General features: G+C 41.6%; 1 long non-coding RNA gene across 1 annotated transcript; it reads left to right on the top strand.

Moving 5' to 3' along the window:
- Positions 1–54: 54 nt before the first annotated feature.
- LOC146894771 (uncharacterized) lies at positions 55–6,196 on the top strand. The gene is made up of 3 exons (XR_015737821.1): positions 55–327; positions 845–1,068; positions 6,069–6,196. It is a non-coding gene; the product is annotated as an uncharacterized LOC146894771 (long non-coding RNA).
- Positions 6,197–27,096: the final 20,900 nt, after the last annotated feature.

Below are 27,096 nucleotides of genomic sequence, written 5' to 3'. Positions count from 1 at the left end.
ACGGGGCGGGCCGCGCGTGACCCTTGCATGCCCGGCCCGGCCGCGCCTACCACTCCCCTGCCGCCTCGCGGGCGGGCGGGCAGGCGGGTGCGGACGGCGGCCTGGGCGGTGCAGGCCTGAGGGGCCGCAGCCTTGGGCGCACGAACCTGAACGGCGCCCTGCATCTCAGCTTCCCTGTAGGCGGCGAGCAGGGTGCTAACGCAGGGGTGCGGCGACTTGGAGCGGCTTCCCGGGAGGGAAGCGGAGACAGGTGGTTGAGGGGGCGAGGGACGGCGCAGCACGTTCCGAGATGTGGGAGCTTGCTTCTAGTTCTTCAGAGGCTCGGAGGTGCGTGAGGGAAGGCCAGGGTGTAGCTTGGTACTCGCAGGTGCAGCCGGAGGAGATGCCACCGCGCAGGTTCTGTGCGGTTCCCCCACCCCATTAATAACGTGGGTGTGGTAGTGATTATGGGAGACTTGGACAGAGCTCTGAACTGGCCAGCTGCGCCCCCCTGGCCCGTGTGCATATCCACCAGCCACAGACGCCTGCGCCGTTGCGGGGGGTGGGGGGGGGAGGAGCAAGCCCTCTGGGTAGCTGCTCTGGCAACCTAGGTAGCTACAGAGATAGGGCAGATAGAGTCAGAGCTGTGGACTAAGTTCCGCACTTAAGTTTCTGGGTGGTGGGTCATCTTCCCGTGGGGGAAGTGGGGCTATGGGGAAACGTTGAATTTACTCAGGACTCCTTCCTAGCTTTGTTTGTAATCAGAGATGGGATATGGCCCTTACCAAATATGACTTTATTATTTTTTTGAAATTTCACATTGGACGTAATCTTTTTAAATTTTTATTTTATTTTTTTTTTTTAGAGAAACAGCAAATCACAGAGCAGAGGACAGCGGGTCCAGCCAAACCTGTTGCTGCTGCAGTGCCTCTTATGTCAGGATAGATGGGTCTCTGTACCTTCCCCCTCACTTGCCGAGGCTCCTGGATACCCTCCTGCCAGGCTGTACAGTCTGCCTTTAGCCAGGGTGGTGTTGGTTCTGTGGCCCCCACCTGCCACCCAGCAGGGGAAGAAGAATGCAAGAGCCAGGCAAGTCTCTGTTCTCTTGGGTGAAAGGAGCAGGTATAGACAGGGCTGAGGCAGCAAGGGCCTGGCTTTCTTTGGCACTGGTGGCTAGAGGATTGGTATGCCAGCCCCTTGGGCTGGTTTCCACTCCTGGCCTGTCTCTGGCATTGGATAACTGCGTTGGTGCTATTGATGTCATCATGTTATATAACGCTTATATAATCTCCCACGGTGATAGCTTTCTCTCTGTTCTGAGGTCACACTGATAGGGTGTGTATGTCTATGTAGGAGAAAGGATCTGTGGTTTTTGAATGGACCTGTTCTCTCAGCTCATCCCCAGCTAGAATCCTTTTGTTGGTCTTGGAACAGGAGAGGTTTAGCTGAACAGGTACCCAGCATACCCCAGCAGTTCTGTACTATGAAAGGTGTCAGCTGGGCAGTTTTCTCCATTCCATCCTTTCATTTCTCCTTGTCCAGTGGATTGTTTGGTAATGTGGATGCCATTCTTGAGCGTTGAGTCCAGCTGTTGGTTCTCGGGGCTACCTGGCATGGCAAGTGGGTGTGGTGAGATAACCCCCAGGATGTGGAGACATGATACATTGTGCTTGAGAATCAGGATTAGCTCTGTCCTTGAGGTTTTGAGCAACAGACTGGAACGGTGATGCTGGCATTATATGACATTTGGAGCTGGCCTAGGGGACAAGAGGTGGTCAGGGAAGGGTGTACAGGGAAGTGGATCAGACAGCAAAGATAAACACGGTGTTCTTTTACTGTACTCTCCACTGGGCTGTCCATGGTTACCAGGGCAACAGAGGCAGTGGTGAAATCATGCTTTTCGTTCAGTGGAAAAATCTGGTTCCTCCTCTTCCCCCTCCTCTTTCAATTGCCTGCCAACCCTGCCCATTGGGAGGGTGATGCCCCTAGGGATCAAAGGCTCCAACATACCCTCTTAATGTCCTTCATTGTCATTTTTTTAAAATCATCTCCCCTTTCCTACTTTTCCTAGCTCCCCCTAAATCTCTACAGTTGTCAGTTGCGTGGGAGTTGGAATACATGGAGGGGGCAGGGTATGAACGTCATGACTGGACAAGGCTAGGCGAGCGTGGGCAGAGATGTGATGCAGCAGTGACAGGAACATGGAGAGGGTCAGGAATTGATGAGTTCTTCAAGCCAGAGGTTTTTTCCAGAATGGTAGATAGGTAGAAGGGAGACAGTACGATGGTAGAGGGTATACAGAGTATGCAGCTCTGGGCTCAGGGTTGTGGGAAGTAAGACATGCCTTATGATAAAAACCAGGGTTCACTCATTCAGCAGTTATTGTGTGCCCTTTAAATTAGGTAAGGTTCTGGAAGCTTGGAAGCTAGAGAGGTAGCAGTGAGCCGTGACCTTGAAGAGAATGTATGCATGGGAGGAAGATGAGTAAATAAAATGGGGTAAGACCCTATAAGCCTGGATGGGGTGGGGGCGATAGTACAGGCAAAAGACAAGTAAGATGCCAGACTGGAGGTAGGAGTCTGTGAAGCCTGTGGGAATGGAAACGAGAGACAGGTCAGACAGCCATTTTGATTTGGGGACAGGACATGGGGAAGGAAGGTGCTAAAATTTTAGCCTTAATAGTTGGTAGAAATAAAGTTAGTATTCAAACTGTTCAAGGGAGACACATTTGATTTGTTTTTGGAAATCTTTGGAATGACGTTAGATATCGGTATAGAAACATTTATGGTCAGATATACAGTGTGAGATGGAACTCAGTTCTGGGGAGAGATTCTAGGAAGAGCTTGGAAGTACAGGTTTATGCTTTGTTATGCTTATAATCCCAGGACCACTTCAGACTCCTTGGCTTGTTTCTATTAACTACTTACATCTTCTGTCAGACCATATCTGTTTTTAAAATGCAGATTTTAGTGTATACTTTCTTCTTGTAGTAGCCGTGTCTGAGTACATGCAGAATCAACACATGCAGACTCACTTCCCTCCCCATATTGCCTTCTTGACCTTTGTGGTTCACTTAGAGTCATGATTCTCAGCCTGTGGGTTGTGGCCCGTTTGTGGGATCAACGAACACTTTCACAGGGATTGCCAAAGACCTTTGGAAAACACAGATACTTACATTATGATTTATAACAGTAGGAAAATTATAGTTATGAAGTAACACAAATAACTATGGTTGAAGGTCATGACTTGAGTAATTGTATTAAATGGTCACAGTACTAGGAAAGTTGAGAAGCACTGACTTAGAGGCTCAGGAAGTGCTTCTGGCTTGCTTTCTTTCTTCCTTCCTTCCTTCCTATCACTGAGTAGGAGCACAGAGTCGGCGACCTGTCCACCGTCTTGGATGTACTACTTTCCTTTCCAGGTCTTAGCATCTAGCATAAGGAATCTAGTTTTTACTTCTCTGAAGCCCCCAGAAATGATGTCTATAGCCATTTCCACTTTTGCTTAAGTTTCTGATTCAGGTTAAGTTTTTAGAATAAACAGACTAGACTTCTTTTTAGTTCCTTATAGAGCAAGTAGCAGATATGGACAACTGAATCTCATAGTAGAGATACATAGATACATTATGGCCTGTGTTCCTTTCTGAAACATCAAATACTAAAAGAACAGATTCTAGTGTAAAAACAAAACAAAACAAAACTATGGCCTATGTAGACCAGATGCTTATTTCTGTACTTTGTTGGATCTTAGAAATGCCTGTTGCTTATGTATTGCCACAATGGTATGGTCAAGTAGGTACAATAGCCACGTGACCTGCAGGCTTAAAATATTTACCACCTTATCCTTTAAGACATTACAGATAGAAGTTTGCCAACCTTGCCATTGGCTACCATAAGAGCACATGAGTCTCTATTGGGAATTCTTGCTAGGACTGGTTCAGACCTCAAAGGTTCTTAAAGATTGTGTGTTAGATATTTACAGTGACCTCATAAGAAGAAAGTCGATGACCAGAATAATTCCATAGTGGGAAGCTCCTTTCTTTCTAAGCCCTTTCTGTGGAGCCTGGAAGGTACCCCACTCTGTTTGGGGGCCTAGAGTCTAGAGTTCCTGAGCAGAGCTGGATCGTGGCCATGGTTTGACGAGTTGTTGTGCCTGATTCTCAGGTTTGTGCAGAGGAGCTAGACTAAGCTCAACCCAATTTTGGGACAGAAGAAGGGAGACTGATGAATTCTTTGGTGTCCCGTAGGATATTTTCTGGTAGTTTTGCTTTGCTCTCTGTCCCGAGAGTACCAGTCTAGAGATTGTCTGCAAGCAGCCTGTGTGTCTTGTCTGATCATGGCGCCCATCCACACTGTTAGAACAAGGCTTAGGCTTGGTGTTGTGGTGGCTGTCTGTCATCTTGGGATTGGGATCAGCCTCTTTGTTTCTTCCTGGAGACCTTTTGTTTCCTGATTGCCCTCTTGTCGACCTGGTCTTCAGCTTGGAATCTTGGTCAAACCCTTGGCAGGCAATGGTGCTGATTTAAGACTTGGTGCTATGAGCTAGCAGCAGCACAACAGCTGGGAAGTTTGGTCTAGGGGTGAGGTAGGAATTGAAAGGTTTTGGTGGCAAGAAGAAACCACATACTCTGATCAGTGGGGAAAGAAGAGGTGACAGGTTTATTCCCATTATAGCTGGGAGGGAGAAAGGAGAAGGTGCCAGTAGGAGGAGGGAACAGAGGATCCAGAATAGCAAAGACAGTAGCCAACTACATCCAGAGTTGCTTTTAACTGGTAGTGGTGAGACTGACTCCAGGAGTTTCCTTTCACTTCCTGATACTTCAAAAGCCCTCATCAAACACCCTTTCTACCTTTCATTTGTAGAGTTAGGATGACCCAGTACTGTAGAGGTTTAAATAATGCATTGACTTGAGTTATTGATTTCATGGTCTGGATATTCATTAAGGTTCTGTGTTAGGCAGTATGTGAAGTTCCGAGAAGACAGGGAAGTAAAGCACTTACAGTCTGGTCTGGAAGGTTCATGGACAATTGAACCAATTTCAGTACCATTTGTGTAGTGGTTTGAATAGGTATGGTTCCCATAGACTCGTGTGTTTGAATGTTTGGCCCATAGGGAATGGCATTATTAGGGTAATCGGAAGGCAGAGGCTGGTGGATCTCTGAGTTTGAGGCCATGCTGGTCTACAGTTAGAGTTTCAGGCTAGACAAGCTTAGGCAGTGAAGCAAACCATCAAAACCAGAAAGCTGGTAAAGATTTCATTGAGTGAGGGGAGCATGTTCTAGCTCCAGCAAGCAGCAGAACTTGGCAGCTTTAGCCAAATGGTCCTGGCTTTAGAATCAAGATTAGAAGAAAGGAGTTATGGAATCTCCCTCCACTACAAGGGAAACCTTTAAGGCCATGCATGGAGGTCTAGAGAGGCCATTGTGTGAAGGTGAATCCTGGATTGCCTTGGAGACCCCATGATATTGGAGATGCCAGAGCCATTGGGAAAGCTGCTGATCGAGTGGAACCTTTCTAGAGAGAGAAATGTGTTGCAATCAACAAAGCTGAAAGGATTTGGCGATCTGAAGAGCATTTTGATATTAGACATAAAGGTGCAGAGTTTGGAGTTTGCCCAGTCAGTGTTTGATCTTGCTTTAGCCCAGTATTTCCTCAGTATCCTCCTTTACCTGTGTTTTGGAACAGTAATATATATCCTGTGCCATTATATGTTGGAAGTATGTGACCTGGTTTTTAATTTTGATTTTATAAGGGATTCCAGTTAAGAGATTGCATGAATCTCAGAAGAGACTTTGAACTTTGGACTTTTAAACATTGTTGAGACTGTGATAGAGTATGGGAACTTTTGAAATTAGACTAAATGCATTTACATTATGTTATGGCGTCAAGCCTTATGAGGGCCAGTGAGTGGAATGTGGTGGTTTGAAGTTTGGTCCCCACAGACTCATGTGTTTGAATGCTTGACCCATCGGGAATGGCACTGTTAGGAAGTATGGCCTTGTTGGAGGAAGTGTATCTCTGTGGAGGTGGGCTTTGAGGTCATATATGCTTAAGCTAGGCCTGGTGACATGGATTCCTTCTGCCTACAGATCAAGATGTCGAACTCTCAGCTCCTTCTCCAGCACCATGTCTGCCTGAACACTACCGTGCTTCCTGCCATGATGATAACCTTCAAAACTGTAAGCCAGCCCCAATTAAATGTTTTCATTTATAAGAGTTTCTGTGGTCATTCCGTCTCTTCACAGAAGTAGAAACCGCAGCTAAGAAAATTTGTGGTAGATTATGTGGTTTAGAGGATGTCTTCATCTGTTATATCTGTTTCTGTCACCTTTTGCTGGATTCAGAATTTGGCACACAATAGGAATCCAGATAATTAATTGGCTGACCCATCTTTATTTGGTTTGCCTTGGAAATGTACAGACTATAGCTGAGTAGGTAGATGGAAGAGAGGATCTCAGAGTAACGAGAGTAACATGTTTGGGAGAAATTGACGTTCTAGGGTAGTTATGATAACATTTAAGGAAAGGATAGAGAAGGGGTGGAGCTACATGGGCAGGAGAGACTCTGGTGTCAGTGGAGCCATGAGAATGCTAGGTTGTGATGATACCAAGAGATGCTGCAGAGGACTGGAGTAAGAAGGCAAAGCCAGGATGGCAGGGCAGGGGACTAGAAGCTAATGTGAGATATCAGTGAGCTAGGGTGAGAGTCCTAGGTGAACAGGTTGTCAGGGGTGGAGAACAGACAGAACACTGTTCTGCAGGTCTCCATTGAAAAACTGCTAGTGTGTATTCCAAAATACCACTCAGTGGTTTTTCTGTCGTGGGGCAAATGCACAGGTTTTATGACCTCTCCCTGTAAGTATTTATTTCACCTTAGACAGAAGCAGAATTCGTGTCATCAACCTCTATGTTCCTGTTGCCCAGTGTTTCCAGAGGAAGTCAGAATTTGGCCTTTCTCAGTTAAATTTCTACTTGTATTCCCCCACCTTACTCCCCAATCCTGGAGTTACAGAAGATTTTAAGCATGGTAGCATTTTTGTACAAATTCTGTTATATGCTTCTACCTGAAAGGTTATTTTAAGAATATAATTCTGTTAGTGTTATCACACTGTGAATAAGCAAAGATATACCTAAATATGACCTGTTTTACAGTATGTATTTCAATTTCTCTGATGAGTCATTACAAAAATATGAAATTCTTTTTAAAGTCATGTTGTGAATAGGATCCATGTTTTATTTAGTTGATAACTTGTAAGTCACTTGTTAATAAGGAATCTACTTTGTAGCTTTGCATTTTTAGCTTTGCTTGGTTGCCTACCTTTTTCTCCAACCTACTACCAGTTTTGTTCAAACATTGCTATTCTTACTGTGTTTATAGTTTCTTGGTTATTTATTATTTCCTTCAGTAACCTTTCTTCCCTCCTTCCCTATTTCCTTCTCTTTCTCCTCCTCTCTCTTTCTTGTCTTGGTTTGTAGCCCTGGCTGATTTGGAACCCACTACATAGACCAGACTGGCTCTCAAATGCAGAAATCACAGGCCTGTGACCCCAGGCCCAGCTGCTAACTATTCAGGGCCTGCTCTGCACCAGGCATTGGACAGACAAATAGGAAAAGATGGTCAGGGCCTGACTGTCATGGATACTACATTCTAAATAGTGAGAAATACAGTCAGCTTTTCTTGTGTAGTATATGGCTGTCACTTCTGTGCTGCTTAATGTGCTATGTTTTAGGGCTTTGAGTTCATGGATTCATGCTGTCATTTCACATGATTGATGAGCGCTATCCATAAGAAACCAGGCGCGGTTTCTGTGACTGGCCTCCTTTTCATAGTCCTGTAGCTTGCCTTTTGTAGTGGCCCTGCTTTGTTACTGCGTTTAGCACTCTGGCTTGAGTGTGTGTAGCTCAGACAGTTAAAGTGGTGAGCTTACTTAAATAATGGATGTCAGAGAGGCTAAATGAAAACATTTAAAAGTCTCTTCCCAATTGTTAAAGATCTTGGCAAGTGCCCAGTGGTGCTGGTTTATTAGAGCAAGTTGGATCCATGGTTTTCCTGGCTGTGGATTGGATTGGGCTCTTGCCTGATCTACCAGCTGGTCAGGTGTCAATTCCATGTTTTCAATGTGCTACTCTTTGCTGAAGCATTACATTGTTCATGTTACATTGTTAATGTAACAGGAACAGAATCTGCTGATATCATTCAGGCTTATCATGCTAATAATTTACATTTACATATGTAAATAACATCTCCAGATTTTAAAAAATGACCTGTGATTCTTTTGTATTATTAGTTTTTTTTTATTTTCAGTTTAATTTCAGGTGTGTTGTAGGATTAGCATATCTGTACAGTGTAACATGCGGGCCTGCTTGTTAGGGTTTCTGTCCTGCCCAGTTCCTACAGCCATTAAATCCCAAAGAAAATCACACAGAGGTCTACATTAGGTTATAAACTGATTGGCCCATTAGCGCAGGCTTCTTATTAACTCTTATAACTTATATTAACCCATTATTCTTAAATCTATGTTAGCCACATGGCTCGGTACCTTTTTTGGAGGGGCAGGTCATATCTTCCTTTTCCTATGTCTGGGCAGGACTACAGAGGAATGAGCTTCCTCCTTCCTAGAATTTTCCTGTTCTCATTGACCTGCCTCTACTTCCTGTCTGGTTGTCCCGCCTATACTTCCTGCCTGGCTACTGGCCAATCAGCATTTATTTAGAACATAGTTGACAGAATATAGACAATCATCCCACACCAGTACAGTTTTTTAAAATACGTATATTCTCAGATGTAAAGACCAGAATACTTTTAACATTTATCCGTTCACTATTATGTAATTCAAGTAATACAGAATATTTTAAATTTAGCATGATACATGTCTCTAGTCACTGAAGGTTACATGGTTTAGAATTTGACTTTTTCTAAATATTATTTTGATACATGCACCTATCAGTTAAACTTTTAATTATCTTGCTGTGTATATGTTAAGTACAGCATTTCTGTATTAATAGTACATAGTAAAACACAGCATTGAAAGTTGTCAGTGCACTATACATTTTTCTCTGTTCCCCTCCCTTCTACTGTCTCCCATGACCCCCCCCCCCACTCCCTATTTATTCAGGAGATTTTGTCTTTAGTGGAATAAAAACATTAAAAAATTTTTTTTTAAATATTTAAGATCAGTGTCCTGGGTGAAGGTTGATCAATCCTGGAAAAACATACCACTCTTTGATATAGTATACATAGAAACCATCAAACTGTCTACTTATAAATAACATTGTTTATTTTTTTTTCATTTTCTGAATTCTGAATTAAACTGAAAAATAAAAAATAAAACTAATAATACCAAAGAATCACAGGTCACTTTTTTAAAATCTGGAGATGTTATTTACATATGTAAATGCAAATTATTAGCATGATAAGCCTGAATTATATCAGCAGATTCTGTTCCTGTCATACATTAATAATGTAACGCTTCAGCAAAGAATTCAGAAATGTGCATAATGAGGACCTTTCAGTATGTGGACAATATAAATAAAATATAAATTGGGTATGTGGTAATGTCATACAAAATCTACAAAGAGGAAAATAGAAAAAAAGTTGTTGGTGGCTATTATACGTGGTACTTTTTTTTTCCTCTGCCGGTCACAGTTCTACCCCAGACAGACCCTGGGTATCTTCCTTCCTGCATATTTAGGACTTTGCCCTGCTCCCCTGCCCACTCATTTCACCAGTTTTCCTTCTATTGGATCTGTTCCACTGGCGACTTTTCTCATTTTAAAGAAGCCCCAGATTCTTCACTCTCATGTTTTCACATCCACCCTGAGTCCCACCACTCTTAATTAACATGCTCCTGACACTTCCCCAGTGAGCACTTGGACTTGGACTTCACTGGGTGGCTCTTCAGCAGTGTCAGACAAAGCTGGCTCTGCCATTTCCCTTGAGGCTGTCTTCATCTCATTTCCAGGACATCTGTTTCTGGTCTCTTATTGTCTTCAGCTGGGCACTCATTTTCAGTTTTCTGTCCTTGGGGCACTTCTTCATCTTCTCCATCCTCACTGTGAGTCTTTTCTACATCAAGTGTTTAAATGTCTTACTTATAAATGTTGTCTTCAATGGTTTCAGAATAGTCACAGAAGAGAAATAGCAACAACCATGCATTGATTGCTTCTGAGGGTACTTGATGAGTTTTATTTTTATTGCTTTCTGTATAATTTTATTTATGTTATACATTTTCCCTAATGAAAGGTTAAAGTCTGTGTGATGATGCTTCCTAATTTTTCATCTCTAATCCAGGCTTTCTCCTCAGTTGCAGACCTGTATATGGGTCTGCTGGTTTAACATCTTAGTATTGGTAGTAGTAGATATTTACCTGAGCATGTCCCAAACCGAACTGACTTTTCTACTCAGTTTTCCCATCACAGTGATGGGAATGCATTCTGTTTAGGTGTTTATTAGAACACTAAATGTTGTATTTCACCTTTCTCATTCTTGTGGTCCATCTGTAAAGTACCCCCATATCTGACCTGTCAGAACTGCTTTCCCTGCCAGCACCTTGGCCAGTTGCTGTCGTTTCTCCTTCTTTGTCCCTCATAGTCTGAAGTCCTCATAGCAGCCAGAATCTTCCTGTGAAGCAGAAGTCTTGTTATGCTCTGATGTACTCAAACCCAGGGGTAACTTTCTGTCTCAGTCAGTAAATACTGTGATTCTCTAGGTCCCTAGGACACTGCAGCTTGTATCGTTACTGAGAAATAGAGACACAGTGTGAGAAACATAAGAAAATCACACAGTTAGTTTAAAAATATCTGGCAAAGGAAACAAAACTATTGAAATTAATTGTAGTCATGTATTTTCTTTTAGCTTGTATGTCAGAAGTGTTTTTCTTCTCAAGTGGGTTACATTGTTCTTGTTTAGCTCCGTTTGTGCTGAGTCATAGCACAATCCGGCTGTAGCTAGTGACTGCCATGCAGCACAACACAGGACTGTAGGACCCAGCTGCTGTGCGACTATACTTTGTGCCGTCATCATTGGCTTCCTTCACGTTCCTCAAACTCTGTGTTGGGGCATTTTTATCTCTAGTTTTCTCTGTTTGGAATCTTCTTCCAATTCGACCTGTGTTGTTTTCTTATTTTCTTTGTGTTACTTTCTCCCCAGCCCTCACCATTCTCTATCATTCTCTGTGCCCCTTCACACAGTGCCTTTTCTCTATCACCATTTAATATAATAAGTTATTTCTGTGGTGGTTTGAGCAAGTGTACCCCTTAGGCGCATATATTTGAATGCTTAGTCATCAGGTACTTGGGAGGGATTAGGTATTGCTGTGTTGGAGTAGGTGTGGTCGTGTTGGAGGAAGTGTTTGGGCCTTGACACAGCCCAAGATCTCTTTTGCTGCCTGTGGATCCAGATGTAGAACTCTTAGCTTCTTTCTAGCACCATTGCCTGTCTATATGTTTCCGTGATGACAGTAGACTGAACCTGAAACTATAAGCAAACCCCAATTAAATGCTTCTTGAGAGTTGCTGTGGTCATGGCGTCTCTTCACAGCAGCAGAGCTAAGACAGTTTCCATCAGTATCTTTTCTCCTTCCGTTCACTGGAACAGGAGTTATACAATTATTGGTTTTTGTCAGTTTTGTCCCTTGCTTTGTTTCATAGCAGAGATGGTGCTTGTCATGTAGGAAGTAGACATTTGTTGATAATTAAATAGAATAAATGACTAAGAATGCTTATTAGTAAGACTAGTGAAAATGAGTATACTATACTGCTTTGGAATATGTTGGAATCATCTAGTAGTTTATCGTTCTGGTTCAAGTGAATATGTTTTTTTATAGAGACTTCACAAATATGCTTATATCAAGAAAGCTCTATATTCTATGTAATAAATCTATCAGTTTCTGAAACTCAACTAATACATTAGTTTTATTATTTCTAGATATCAGTAGTTGCAAACTCATTGGAAGAGTTTGTATATTTTTATGTTTAATAACTGGATTCAAGACCATTTATTTGGGGAAAACTTGAAGCTAGATATTTCTAGTTAAGTTTATGGAGATAGATTTAGACATGGTGTCCTTAACTGAAATTGACAGAGTCATGACAGAAGGTGGTATTTATTTCTAAGAGCTTGTTTTCACAGCGTTCTTTTAACGAATAGTGACTTTTACCCGTGTTTAAAACTTTCATTTGAAAGGGACAGATTTAATATTTACTTCCTTAAAGATGTTCCTTAAGTAATGTCCTACTGATAGACATTCATTTTAGGTCAGCAAATTTTCAAACCGTCCTTGTTAAAAAAAATAATTATTAAATTGAGCTACTTTCTCGATATTTTGTGAGCCAGTCAGGAACTGTATAGGAGCTTGGCTTTCAGGACTTACTCTCATTAGCGTGCTCAACCATTATTGTGTTGAGAGTGTCTTTAAGTTTGTGCATCTAGCATGTCACTGCTTCTCTTCTGCCCTTGGGATCCTACACAGGAGGCCTCTTGGACATTATGTGACAGTTGCCACACAAATTTAAGCATTGTGCCTGTGTCTATAAACATACTAAATAATAGTTTGGTTTGACTTACTATTATTTTCAGCAAAAAAAGAGATATTTTCTAGTATTTTCATCTTCATCCTAAGGTACCTCCTTAGACATGCTCATTCAGTGGTTCTTGACCACATTCTGCTAACCTTGTCTTTGTTGTTCCTCATATTAAAGGACCTGAATTTCATCAATACTTACTGCTTGGTGGGCTGGAGGGCAGGTCCGTCCTATGATCCAGGACTATAAAACTGTGTTCCTTAGACAACAGAGTCTGACAAAACAGATTTATTTGATAGCTGCTGGAGATACTGTATGGAATAATTTTGTAATGTTAGGGAAAACAGCATTGAGGCATTTATTGACTGTATGTTTTTCTAGTTTCATAGTGTGACCATTATGGTCATGGCCATGCTGTGATTTAGGGGGCTGACACTGCTTTGGAATCTGCAAGAAGAACATTCTGGAATATTGCTGGAGTAGCCAGCTTACTCCTTAAAAGCACATATACATGAATGTATACACACAGACATAATTGCTTATATTTTGGGGATGCTGGTATTTCACTACATGTATATAATGTATGATGGTCAAGTCAGGGTCATTGATGTATCTGTCTTCTCAGATATAGATATAATTTTTTTTCATGTTGGAAACATTCAGAGTCCTCTTCACAAAACCAGCCCATCAGTTAATCAGTCAGTCCTATGCCAACTGTTCCGCATTATACAGTAAATGATTGTCAGTTGTAGTTTCTCTACTGTACTACAGGAGATTAGAAGTTTTTTTGTCCATATTTTACTGCACCTTCATGAATTGTCTACTTTCTGTGCTTTTGACTCTCTCCTAAGTTTTGGTAACCACTGCATCTGTGAAGTCACAGCTTCCACATACCGATGAGAATGTGTGTTCGTCTCATGTCATTCGGTGTGTGATCTTCTAAGTCGTATGGCTTCAGATAACTGGACTTTGGTCTTTTATGGTGAAATAATATTCTACTATGTGAGTGTCTGTGTATGCGCCAAATTTTCTTTGTCCATTACCCCATTGATGGACACTGAGGTTGACTGTCTTTCTCTCTCTTGGCTACTTTGATTAGTGCTACAGTAAACATGGTATGAAAATGTCTCTTTGACATATCAACTTCAGTTCCTTAAATATATTCCTTGTACTGGGATTGCTGGATTATGTGGTAGTTCCACACTATTTTTTTGTTGTTTTGTTTTGTTTTTTGAGATAGAGCCCAGACTAGCCTAGAATTCATGGTCCTCCTGTCTCAGCTTCCTGAGTCCTGGCATTGTAGGCCTGCACATATCATGCCTGGTTTATTTCTAGTTTGTTTGTTTTCTTTTTTGTTTGTTTTTGTTTTTGTTTTTCAAGACAGGGTTTTTCGTAACTTTGGAGCCTGTCCTGGAACTAGCTCTTGTAGACCAGGCTGGTCTCAAACTCACAGAGATCCGCCTGCCTCTGCCTCCCATTTTTAAGGAACCTTAATATAGTTTTCCACCACAGCTGTATTAATTTACAGTTCTACCAACAGTATGACAGTTACATTTTCACTTTATCCTTCCCAGCATTTGCTATTGCTACCACTGCTACAACAACTACTACTATTACTATTACTATTATTTTGTGGTTTTTCCAATAGCCATTCTCATTAGGGTGAGATGATATTCCACCGTGGTTTTCATTTATATTTCCCTGATAATTAGTGACATTGAGCATTGTCTCAGATACTTGTTGGCTGTTTGTCTTTTTAAAAGAAATGTTTGAATCAAAACAGATGTGAGATTTGTGGGCCATTAATTTCCACGGAGAGTTAGGATCGAGCTGCAAATATCTTCAGAGAGTTATTTGTAGTAGCTTCTTCAATGTCATGTAGTGTGATGGGGGAAGAACCTGAAGGTGAATGCTTAGTCCCAGGCTGCAAGCTTTCTAATGGCTATGTGGATAGGATAGCTCATTACATTTATGTAGTTGTTAACTTAGACATGGGTGGCTTGTTGTCCAGACTATTAGCTCTCTGTTAAGTCCATTTACTGTGGCACCAACTGGAGCTTTGATTCAATAGACATCTCAGATCTATTTTGGGCAAAAATGTATTGTTTATTATTATATCTATCTTATAATAATTAAAATATAACCATTATGTTATAATAATATATAAATATAAAATAACAATAAATATTCTGTGTATATTATAAATATAAAAAAAAGAAATGTTTGTTTAGATCATTTGCCCATTTTACAATCAGATTATTTGTTTAATGCTGTTGAGTTGTTTGAGTTCTTTATATGTTCTGGATGTTGATCCTGGCAGGTAAGTAGTTTGACAACATTTTCTCAAGATCTGCAGGTTGTCTTTTCATGCTTGTTTTCTTTCTGTGCAGCAGTTTCAACAATGGGTCATCTTCAGCAAGCTCTTTACCATGTGGTCCAGGTCCATACGCATGCAGCCTGGAAGGGTCCTTCTCCACTGTGTTTTTACAAGAGGCTATGGATACATTTGGAGTTGTTACCCGATAGTTATGAGCAGAAGCACACTTTTAAAAGGTGGGCTGTTAGAAGGAGACTTACTGGCTTTGGCCTGGTTATAGGCCCTCCATACTGTCAACTGCTGGGACGAAAGGCATACCAGGCTAGAATATTGATTTTCTAAGACATGGTTTTTGACTCTGATACCCAGATGGCAGTAGCCATAGATATAAAGACCAGTGTGTTATATTTCTGGGAACGGGGACCGAATAGAAAGGAATGATTAGGATTTCATATTACTGTAATCTGGGTATTGGGAAATTCCTTTACTATTAGATTCATTAGGGTAAGCTATCTGGAGGAGAAGGTGGCAAAATTTCATAGGCTACTTGGAAAAAAGACTAAGCTAAGGGTAGTTTTAAAATGAATTAATTTGTCCTGATGTTTAAAAAAACTATAAAATTGTTTCTGTTTAATAACATCAGCAAACAGATTTCAGGCTCTAGGATTTTTTATCATGTCTGATGTACAACTAGACTGTTAGAAGAGGTGAACACAGGAACAGCACAGATACCATTCTGTCTGGTGCCACAGGTCTGCTCAGTTCTGGGGCCAGGAATCAACCTGTTGTGCTTAGTAGCTGGACCAGCACTAGACGCATCACTGGGGCAAGAAGAAAGAGATCATGGGCCCCTAGGAAGGCTCAAGGACTCAGGTAGTCTTAGCTTAGGATATTTCAGAGCAAGTCCTTAACAGTGGGGTGGTATGAAATCACTATAATGGGAGAACAGCATTAGAAAATATGCATGCATATGAAAAAGTCTTAATGAAACTTATTTTATGTAGGTACATGTTAGTAAAAAAAATAAAAAGTACGTGTATCTATAATAGAAAAATCAAAGTGTGTAATATATGATAAAGGTGGTATTTCATAAAGTGTTGCTTCATTTTTGTGTATGTGTATAGATATACACACAGGACACATACACAGGGGTGCAGGAGTCCATGTAACCTGGGTCTTACGATGGATCAAGCTCTAGATTATATAGGAGTATTGTCCTGAAAGGGTTCCTGTGTTCTTAGCAGAGCAACCCGGTTCCAGCTACTTTCCCAGAAGCTATCTCTATGGAAGCAACTGTAGTGAGGGCTTACAAAAAACCTAGGTAGATCTGAGGCTGTTTACCCATGTGGGCTGCTTCCTGTTGCAGAGGAGCTGGGGAGAGAGACCAGACAGAGGCAGGGGTTAGGAACAAATGTCACAGTCCCTCCCTTTTTACTGAAGAGTTTCCCAGAATATAGAGGTTTAGCCCCAGCCGCTGTCCTGTGCTTCCTGCTTAAATAACCATTTCCTTACTTTCTAAGATTTATTCTTTTAATTTTTTCCTCAGCAGAAATATTTCCCACATATCAAAGTTTGGGCTGGAAAAAAAGCCATTCTGACTTACTTTGCCTTTCTAGTGTTATGCTTCTGGGGTTCACTGAAGAAGGTGATAGAATTCATATTCTTAGGTTCCTGGTGGTTAGAAGTGAGCTGACCCTTCTGGTGAGTCACTGAGGTCTCAGATACTCAGATTTACAGTTGCTAAGGCTCAGTGTTTTCATTTGTGAGCCCCCCCCGAAGCATTTCTCAAATCATAGCTGCTTCTCTGTGCCAAAGGGCCTGCAGAGTACTGACCCACATGCTGTACCTCACACAGAGGTTTAAATTAGGATCTTTAATCTGTAAGAAGCTTACAGCTTGTGAGTAGCCAGCTGCTCTGAACTTGATGTGGGCAGAACTGAACTTTGGCTGGCTGTTGTGGGGTTCAGTAAATCATGAGGGTTGTTGATTTGGTAGGAGGAGCCACAGGGCCTGGGATTGGGTGAGTAAGACCTTGTATAATGGAGTAGAGCAATGATGTGTTCTTGCTGTGATTGAATGGAAGCTCAAAGTGCTGTGGGTCTTGGGTACTGGCCCTGTTCTCCTGAGCATTAAGCCTAAATACCTGCTGATGTGAAGTTAGCTCTGCAAAGGATGTGTTTTCATATCTGTAAAACATGTATTTTCATCTCATGTATATGAATCTGGTATGCCCAGCATAATGCCAGTGCTGTGAGGAAAACTCAGAAGTGTGAGAATTGGGCCTTTCCTCGTGTTACTTATTTATTTAAGGTGCAAGACTAACCCCTGCTGAAACATTCATCCACAGGCCAAGTATTCTATTTGACTGGTAGCTGTGTTTGTTCAGGTAGGCCAATTATAAATCCTCAAAATCATAAGCATGGGGTATTGTTAGAAATACTGAGAAAGGAGACAGCCCTGAGCTCTGAATGGTAGGATTTAGGAATTGGGGTGAGGGCAAAGCACAGAATGTGGGAGAAAGATGTGAACTGAAACAGGGAGAATGTCTATGCAGGCAGTGTTCCGACAGTAGGAGCCTTATCTCTGGTTCATGTTCAGTCTCACATACTTTCTTACTTCATGACTTAAGCCTAGCTCTTGGGTTACTCCTTTCGTCCTGTGTGTTGTTACAATGATTCCTGATTCTTATTGAACACTTGCTACATATTGGTGTTTTGTATGCATTCCATGGAGTATCATATTACATATTCATAGCAATCTTGTCACAGGTACTTAGTGTTTAGTAGGCCCTTTATAGCCAACAAAGATTTAATAACTTACCCACAGTGACATAGCAGGAAGTGATTGTCTGGAATCCATATTAGGGCATCTTGAAGGCTGAATTCTCAGAAAGTAAAAGCTAAATTCCCAAACCTGTAGTTGATAAACTTCTGCACAGAGATCCTCGAGTCTCCTAAAATGTACAAAACTCATACTAGGTACCCAATGGTCTTTTGATTAGGGAGGGGTTGCAGGGATGTCAGGAATTTCAGGGCTTCCTGGTTGGTTCCACTGTGGAGTCTGGTTTAGGAAGTGCAGCTTAATCTCCATACTTTAAGGCCTCTAGTATTTGACTGACCATATTTTGACTCTAAGTTATTCATTTAACTGTAGCAGGGTCCTCCTTCTTCCCTGTATAGAGGGTGATTCTTTATCAGTTCACTTAGTGGCAGGCTATTATATCCTATCCCAACAAGCCCACAGTATCTGGGACTCCTAGAGAGTGACACTTGTGTGGGGAGGAGCAGACCTGGTAGGGTGATTTTCCTGGAACCAGCAGCCATTTTCTCCGAGCGAAACATTGAGTGCAGAGCCTACTCACAAAGCTCAGGAAATCTCTGACTGGTTACTCACATCTTCTGTTCTCCTGGGTTCCTGCATTCAATGGGGAAGAGGGAGGGTCACATGAGGGCAGATCTCAACAAGTTCTGTTCCTCTCTGTCCCCAGCTGAACCTGAAATGGACACGAAGTGCCGAGTCGCTGGGGTGGCTGGGAGCAGCCCTAAATTTAGCAAAACTGTAGCTGTTGGGGGGCCGGCCTGGAGGAGGCCAGACCCAGCTGAGTGGACTAGATTTATAGTCAGTAATGCGGTCAGCATTGTCTCTGCTTAGTGTCACCTATGCTGGGCAAGCTTGAGGTTACATAGCATCTTCTGGTTTCCAAAGACGTTGTTGGCCTGTCCTGCAGGAGTTCCTGGCTTTGCCCCTGGAGACTAGGCTTCATCCACACTAAGGAAACAATCCCTTGATTTTCCATTTACCCATCCATATATCCCTTCCTTCTTCATGGTCTGAACTTCTCACCGCATAGCCTCTCCTTGGGTTGTAGATTTCTTTCATGACTGTTGGCAAGCTTGCTAACCTTTACCGCAAGGCCCTAGAGAGAAGATCTGAACTTCAGTAGATTCTTTCCAAGCCATCTGGCTTCTGGGATACTTTTGATCGTGGTGATCAGGGTAGGGGTTGGGAGAAGAAGAACTGAGATGGTTGAACAGGGTTTTAAGGGCTGAGATGCTCTTTTTTGACTCCTAGAAAGTAAGCCAGTGGGTTGTCCAGTTATCACCCAGAGTCAGTTGTGCTGGTTTGGTTTGCAAGTCATAGACAGTTAAGGACTTCTCTATGACCAGCCAAGGCTTATGTCCTGATGTGGGCAGTTGGGGGAAGTGGCTTGGAAGACGAGAGAATGGTAGTCTGTGGGTAACAGAACATCTTCCCTTGGGACTGACTGTTCTTCCCCTCCTCAGATCTAATGGTGATGGCTTGGCCAAAGGAGCTCTGTCTCATTAATATCTCAGAAGATGATGACCTGGCTGAATTTTCTCAGATCTTTCAGAATGGATGATTACACTGTTGGTCAGGGCTGGGATCATGCCTCTGTGATATGATTTGCTAGAATAAATCACTATATCTCAGTCAGGAACTGTTGGACCACTGCCATTATCTTTGTTTTCTTCTCCCACTCTCATGTGTAAGGGATCTCAATGGAGAAATACTTCAGTATCTTGCCATACTTGTATCCAGAAAGTTGTTTCCCGGCATCTGTCCCAGCTTCTACCCCCTTTAACACTCTTACACTTCAGGCTGGTCACATGCACTACACAAGGCCATGCCCCTGGTGCCACAAGCATGTTTAGGTTCCGATACCTTTAAGGGTAACAGAGAAGGATTTGCAAACAGGCATTCTGTGGAAATGATTCTAGTGTAGCCTGGAGCTGTTTTTCTTCTTTCTGTAGTTGAAGTATTTGTTGAAGTTACAGAACTTCTGCTTGCTGAAATTCTCTTAAATACAGGAAACATATACTTATTACCCTACTTCCTAGATAAAAGATTCAACCTTTTGATAAACAGTCAATGGTCCTCTGCAACACTCGGCAGCCATCATGTCTCTTAGTTAAACACCTGCAGTTGGCAAGTTGCTTCATTCTGGAAAGGAGAATGAGTCTCCCTGGGAGGACCTCTGCTGCTTCTGGGTGGTAAAGGGAAGGGTCCTTGTGTAGATTCTGGAATACGTTGATTTGTTTTAAAGTACAGGATAGGTGTCAAGCTTCTTTTTCTGTAGTCTCATCCCCTATAGTTTGCAATTGTAATGTCAGAGCGAAGATGTGAGTGATCCCTGTGACTAGGAAAGAGAGAGGGGAGAAACTGAGGTCATCAGGGCAGAAGCTAAGGGACCTGGAGGATGAGCACATTCTCTTGTTAGGTGCCTCAGACATCTATTCCAACAGTTTACGGCTTGACAGTCCCTGTGTCCCTTGTACTCACCATATTTCCCTTTCCTTGGGGTGACACTTGCTTTTCTTGTGGAGTAGCCCACAGTTGGGAAGATACTTTTGCTCTAGAGAGTGAATAGCATTCACAAAGGATATTTGGGTACCTCTCCTTTTATAGTTTTCCTTTTGTTAGTGTAAATCACCAGGGATTATTGGAGCATGAATTCTAATTGTTCTTAATAATAAAAACTCGGAGTCAGCTATCAAGGGATGAAAGCTGAAGGATCCAAGAATCAGGGCGACCTGCCCCTAGAGTTCTTACCTCTACCAAGAAGGCATTCCCGTCCTCAGATTGCTTCCTCATACTGCTTCCTCAGACTTCTGACTGCTGCTCAGACTGCCCTATATTCCTTCCTTCGCCCAGAATATCACTCCTGTCTCCTCCTCCCTAGTGCTGGAATTAAAGGCCTGCGACTCCCAAGTGCTGGGATCACCTTTTGAAGGCGGAAGTCACAAAATTATCCCACACCAGCCTTTGTGCGAGCTCTGTTTCTCTTTTAGACTGGATTAACTTTGTGTAGCCCAGGGTGGCCTTGAACTAACAGAGATCCATCTGTCTCTGTCTCCAGAGTCTTGCGATGAAAGGTGTATGTCACCACTACCTGGCTTCTAGTGGCTCAGCTCTGCTATTTGATCTTCAGGCAAGCTTTATTTGTTAAAACACAAGCAAACAGTCACTACAGATTATTTTGCGTGGTCAGAATCCTTGGTGTTCTTCAAGTTCACGTCCATTTCTGCTGTCTTTCATAAGCAACTGAGGTGAGGTTCGTGGGCTCTGGAGCTAGCTTCTGCTGTCTCTGGTCAAACAGGCTATCAGAACCAAAAGTTTCAGGAGTCCTGACCAGTGAAGGCAAATATTTGAATGGATCAGCAGATGAGTGTGTGTATTTAGAAACTCACTCCAGAGGAAAGAACCCTGGGTAAGCCTGGCTGCTCATCCTTGCTTGCAGGTCAGAGTACACCCAGGCCGCATCCTCTTGTCCTAGGCCTGCTGAGGTCATTTCCTTATGTACCCAAGGCTGCCTACACCCAGCCACTGTTTCCTGTTTTGGGTCAGGAAGTACAGGTCACACCTCTTGTGACCTCAGAGTTGCTTTTGCTCATCTACCAGAGTTTTGTTTCCCTCACAGTTCAGATCCAGAACTTGTCTTGGACTCCCTCTGTGCCTTCTTCTCTGACCTAGAGCATTGGCATCCACTGGGAATTACAGCCGTGGAATACTGATTCCAGATTGTGCATCTACTGAATTTCTTGGTCTTGTTTTTTGCAAACCCTTTACACATAGCTTTCACCGCTTCTATCTCATTAGTCAGTTTTATTTCCTGTGAAAAGTGGCTCCATTTCACTATATTTGTAAACCACAAATCCATCTTTAGACTCAGTCTCAAAGAGTATAAAATTTGACAAATTAAAGAATTTTGAAAGCATATTTCTTTTCTATGTGAGTAGTGTAATGTTACATGTCTGCCATGTCTTCAACTGTGGTAAGAATGTGCTTAGAGCTCTCTATGTGGCTTTTGGATTTCTGTTGTTGTTGTTGTGCTAAAATTTGTTGCTGGTGGAAAGTCAGTCTATTTGTATAAGACTCCATTTTCTTAGAGTTAAAAAAATAACATTTAAAATCCTTGTCATTAGTTTATTTTTATAGTGATTTTACTGATCTATAATATACATGTAAAGACATGACCACATAGTGTGCTCATCACAAGGCATACACAGCCTATAAACAGCTTCAAAATAAAGATAAAAATAGGAATATTACAATCTCCCAAAGATACTCCAAAGTATTTTCTTGTCACTCACTACCATCCAAGGTTGGGTGCTGTTTTGATCTATTTGCTAATAGATTAATTTTTCCTATTTTAAACTTTATATAAATTGAATCATCAGAATTTTTCCTTTGTAGTCTGACTTCTTTTATTCCTTTCTGTTTATGAAGTTCATCCATGTTGTGTGCTATTTTCTTGGGAACCATAGTATTTTGTATTATTAACAGGCCACAATGGGTACTCCTTATACTGTGTTGAACATCTGTCTGTGCCCAGGTTGTCAGTATAAATGATACTACATTAATATGTTTGTTCATGGCTTTTGGTGAATGAATATCAACACATATTTATATGTTCTAAATAATTTAGTTATGAGAACCTTACTGAATATTCTTAGTTCTGTCGTTAGCAGATAGAAACTCAGGGAACCATCACTGTATATTTGGTCTACAGTTGACCTACATGTTGTTATATAGAATGTAATTGTAAACATATGCATGCATATATGTGTACATATGTGTACTTATGCATAAATTTTCTGTTATATTTGCTTAGAAGTAGAATTGCTAGATTGTATTATTAAGGTGGTGACAAAGCAGTTGTACCAGTCATGCTTCCGGCAGGAAAGTTCTAATTGTTGCACATCCTTGTCAGTATTTGATGTTATCTTTCTTATCACTGTTAGTATTATAGGTGCTGTGGTCTAAACATACACTTTAATGCTTAGCCTCTTGCTCATTTTTATAATAGGTTTGCCTGTCTTATTCTTAGTGGTTTGTAGGAAATTCAGTATTGATATATGTATTGTAAAGATTTTCTTCTTCCTATAGCCTCTAGTCTCCCTATTTTCAGATTAACCCTTTGAAAATATTAGATTTGTATACAGTACTATGGAGCATATCTTATTGCTAACCTTACTGAAGTTGAGCCACATTGATCAAAATTATCTTCAAAGAACCCCTGAGATATTGGTTATAAAGGATAGTTCAGGATCTCTTCAAGTTATTGGAATATGAAAACTGATATCTTTGGGACCCATAAAAATAAAAGTATTAAATGTTTGCTGTGTGTAATGTAATGTTCTAGACACTCCACCTAGGCTACATAGGCTGCCCCATTTATTCCTAAAGAAATCTGGTCAATGTAGTGCTATTATTACTCTATATTCAAGCGATAAGTAAATAAATAAATCAAAGAAGTTTTATAAATGCTCAGGATCACAAAGCTAGGATTCTGGTTGCAGAGTTTGTGCTGTTCATGCTATTCTGTGCTATTTACTGCACAAAGAGCCACATTTCCCAAGTATTGTTTTTCTATGGTGCCAGTTCCTAATAAGGATTCAACAGTGTGTGTTAGACAGACCCTTTACTGAGTAGGTAAGTTTGTCCTGGCAATGGGAAGCTGTTATGAGAAGCAGTTGCATCCCATACTGCTGTATCTCTGTCTACAAATAATATCTGTCACTGAGGAGACAGTGAACATTTGTGGAGTGAAAGAATCAGCGTACAGGTAGTGGACCCTGCTTAGCAGATGTGGGAACTCAGCAGGGATCAAGACCAAGGCAAGAAGATCAGTTGGTGTTATAGGGGAGGCTTGATAACATCAGTTCAGCTAGAGTATCCTGGTTGTATAGAAACAGGGCAGCTAAGCTTGTGGTCAAAGAACAGGGTCCTTTGTCTGCAGGAGAGGCCATCCTCGTTATTGACAGATTAGGAAAAGTCTCCACAGGCATATAGGACTAGCACGAATCAAGGTCAAGTAAGTAAAGGTTATGAGGTTTCAGGCAGTAAAGTTCAGGGTGGCTGGAGAGAGCCAGGAGTTCCCTTGCCAGCCTGGACTCCCTTTCTGAATGGGGCCTTTCTTCTTGGTAGTCTGGAGTTCTTAGGAAGAACATACTAAACTCAGAAGGAGACTTAGCTCAGGTTGAACCAGAAGAAACTCCTGTGAATGTCTTGCCCAACTGTTCATTTGACAGGCAAGGAAATTAAAACTCCAATGAGAGGTTATTCAGTAATTAGCAGAGCTAACATTAGAACCTGGTACCACATTTTCCCCCTAATTCCTCATGTTATGTCTAAAATTAAGAGCTGATGGGAATTGTGGAACTAACAAGGATGGAAGATGGAAGGAAAGCATTTAAGAGGTAAGATTGGGTTTAATATGGGAGAGGAGAAGGTGTGCAGGATAGAGAACAGGCTAGGTTGTGATTCAGATAAGGAAGCTACTTAGAAAATTACCATTATCTAGATCCCCTTTTCAGTTTTATTAAGATATTACTTATAGAGAAGTGCAGCATTGCTAGAGAATGGACAGGAGGACTGAATAAGAAGTAAGGATTGTACCTTGGCTGTGCCTAGACTTACCTGAGGCTATAGGACTGGAGACCCACAGAAGGTCTGAAGACTCCTGAGATGCTCATCTGTCAATATCCACAGCTTCCTGTACTAATGCTGACCTGGGAACCAACTTCTCAGGATTCTCATACGTAAACAGTGACATCACAGTACACCTGTCAATAAGAGTTTCTTTGTGTTTGCTCATTGAAACTTCACAGTAATTGCAGAGTAACTATTATATGTGAAAGGTGAGGAAACAGAGTGTCAGTTATAATGTTTTTCCCTTAGAGGTATATATGCAGAGGCAGAATGTGTGAGCCAGTTTGAGGATTTGAGACAAATAGAATGTGTAGCTGCTTGTGGAGTTCAGCTTCTAATGAATTGGTTCCTAAATTTCACCCTGTTGAAGTAGCTGACCTGGTGCTTCAGAGAGGGGCCCTCTGCCATGTGTGTTATCTATAGATTAGCCCCTGCCCTGTGTAAAAACAAGTCAAGTAGGAAAATCAAACCAACATTTCATGACTTCCAGCAGAAAAAAATGACAAAACTTTTCAAACAGGGGTAAGACCATCTAGAACCCCTGAATATTTCCTGCTAAGGGGTGCAAGGACACCCCTTACTTCTTACTTGTGGGGACACTAAGATCTGGCCCTCACTCATGCGGGAGAATTGTCTGTATTCTGTCAGTCATGTTTTAAATAAACACTGATTGGCCAGGCAGGAAGTATAGGCGGGAAAACCAGACAGGAAGTAGAGGTGATGCAATGAGAACAGAAGAATTCTGGGAAGGAGGAAGTTGATTGCTCTCATTCCTGCCCAACTGTGAAAGGTACTGAGCCGTGTGGCTAACATAGATAAAAATAATGGACTAACAAAAGTTATAAGAGCTAATAAGTAGCCTGACCTAAAGAGTCAATCAGCTTTATAACTTACGGAGTCCTCTGTGTGATTTTCTTTGGGGCCTGCTGGTTGTGGGGTACTGCGCAAGACAGAAACCCCAACAAACAGGCCTCCTCCATGTTACACCTCACATTGTTGTTTCTCCAGTGGTCACTGTCTCTGACCCTCTTATACCTGTAAAGTTTATTTTAGTGACTGGGGCGATGCCTGGAGACATAGGGTCTGTCCTCAGTTCTCTAAAAGCTAATTTAGGGACTTTGGGAATTTTTATGTTCCCATCTTCAGGTGGTTGGGTTTGAACAGTAGCTTCCAAAAGAAATAGAGAACATTATCTTCAAACAAAATATTACTTAAAGGTAAAAAATATAAAACAGTAAAATAAGCTACAATTTTTCTAAGAAGAGGAGATGAAAATAGGAAAAAAGATGAGGTCATTAGACTTGATTGGGAATTGCACCTAGTACGGCTTCTGTATCTTTCTACTTAAGACTCCTGCCCCTCACTTTGCCTTTGCTCCATCCAGTCTCGTGGAGGGTTTTGAATTCCTTTGGGTCTTCTTTAGCTTCTGCCTTCTCATGGAATTTCACTGCTGCTAATGATTTCTTTAACTTATAGGCTGCTATTTCATTCATCAACCATTTTAGTCCTTTAATTCTCCATTCTACCTAGTGAATACCTCCAAAATACATAGACTTTTTTGGTTATATGCATACACAGCATTTGTTTGTATTAGCATTTGTACATAAATGTCTACATTTCTGTCTGTGTGGATTTATACATGCACATGAACATGCACATACAGGTCCTTAAGGAAGGACCATGGACTTTGTTCCCTAGTGCCTGGTAAATAACCTAAATGAATCACCATAAGTTTTGTGATCATGGGTTTGCCTTCTTTTGTATCCTAAATGTCTTGTGTATTTCAGATGATACTCAGTTAAGTATGACTATGTAGATGCTGGCTTGTATCTGGGAAGTCTTGAACTTGAATTTTGGTTCTGCCATAAACTAGCTTTAAGTCCTTCGGGACTACTCTACTCTACTCAGCTCTACTGAGGTGGGGGTGAGGTGCTGGCATTTCACAGGTACTTAGTGATAGGCATTATTCTAGTTGTTGGGAATTCAGCAGTTTGTAAAGCATTAGTTCTGTTATAGAACTTAGGTTCCAGCCAATCTTCAGGAAGCACCCACAAGGTGTTTGGAGAGGAAGACAGTTTGGACAGGGTTGGGATTGCTCCTGGATAGAAGCTGCCACTTAGCTTGAGTTTACAGAAGGAGTTCTCCATGGGATTTCTACTGTGGGATGAAGAGGGAAAAGGCTGCCTGGGTTTTACTAGGGGACACAAGATCTGAGGATGGCCAAGTTGGTTTCTACTTCCCAAAGAGAATGTCTTGGAATCAAGCACTTCCGAGGTAGAAGAATTGTGTGAGATATGAAGTGAAGTATCACCCAAAGGGTTCCCTTCTGCATTCTGAGGAAGAAGCAAGCAGAAGGGGACATGTATGAGCAGTAGCCAGCTGTCATATTCTGAGGTGGGGCCACAGATATATAACAAATCTATTCAGGGCCTCCATATCTCAGATGTACCTTGTGTTCAAGGAGCCTGCCTTCCCTTAGGGGGATTTGTTTTTATTTTCTAAATTGGTAACATTTGTTCACGTTTATGGAACACTGGAAATTTGATACTTATTATAACTTGTGATGATCATATCAGGATAACTAGCATTTCCTTTTGATTTTTCAAGACAGGGTTTTTCTGTGTAACAGCTCTGCCTGTCCTGATCTCGAACTCAGAGATCCATCCACCTTCCTCTGCCTCCCAAGTGCTGGGATTAAAGGCATGTGCCACCACCACCCAGCATGATTAGCATTTCTGTATCTTCCAACATTTTCATTTATTTCTACGTGTTAGAATTTTTTTATTTTTTTAGTTATTTTGAAATATATAACAAATTGCTATAGAT

The sequence above is a fragment of the Myodes glareolus genome, chromosome 5 (assembly GCF_982192425.1).
Source record: "Myodes glareolus chromosome 5, mMyoGla1.1, whole genome shotgun sequence".
Lineage (NCBI taxonomy): Eukaryota > Metazoa > Chordata > Mammalia > Rodentia > Cricetidae > Myodes > Myodes glareolus.
This window is presented reverse-complemented; position numbering and strand designations above follow the sequence as displayed.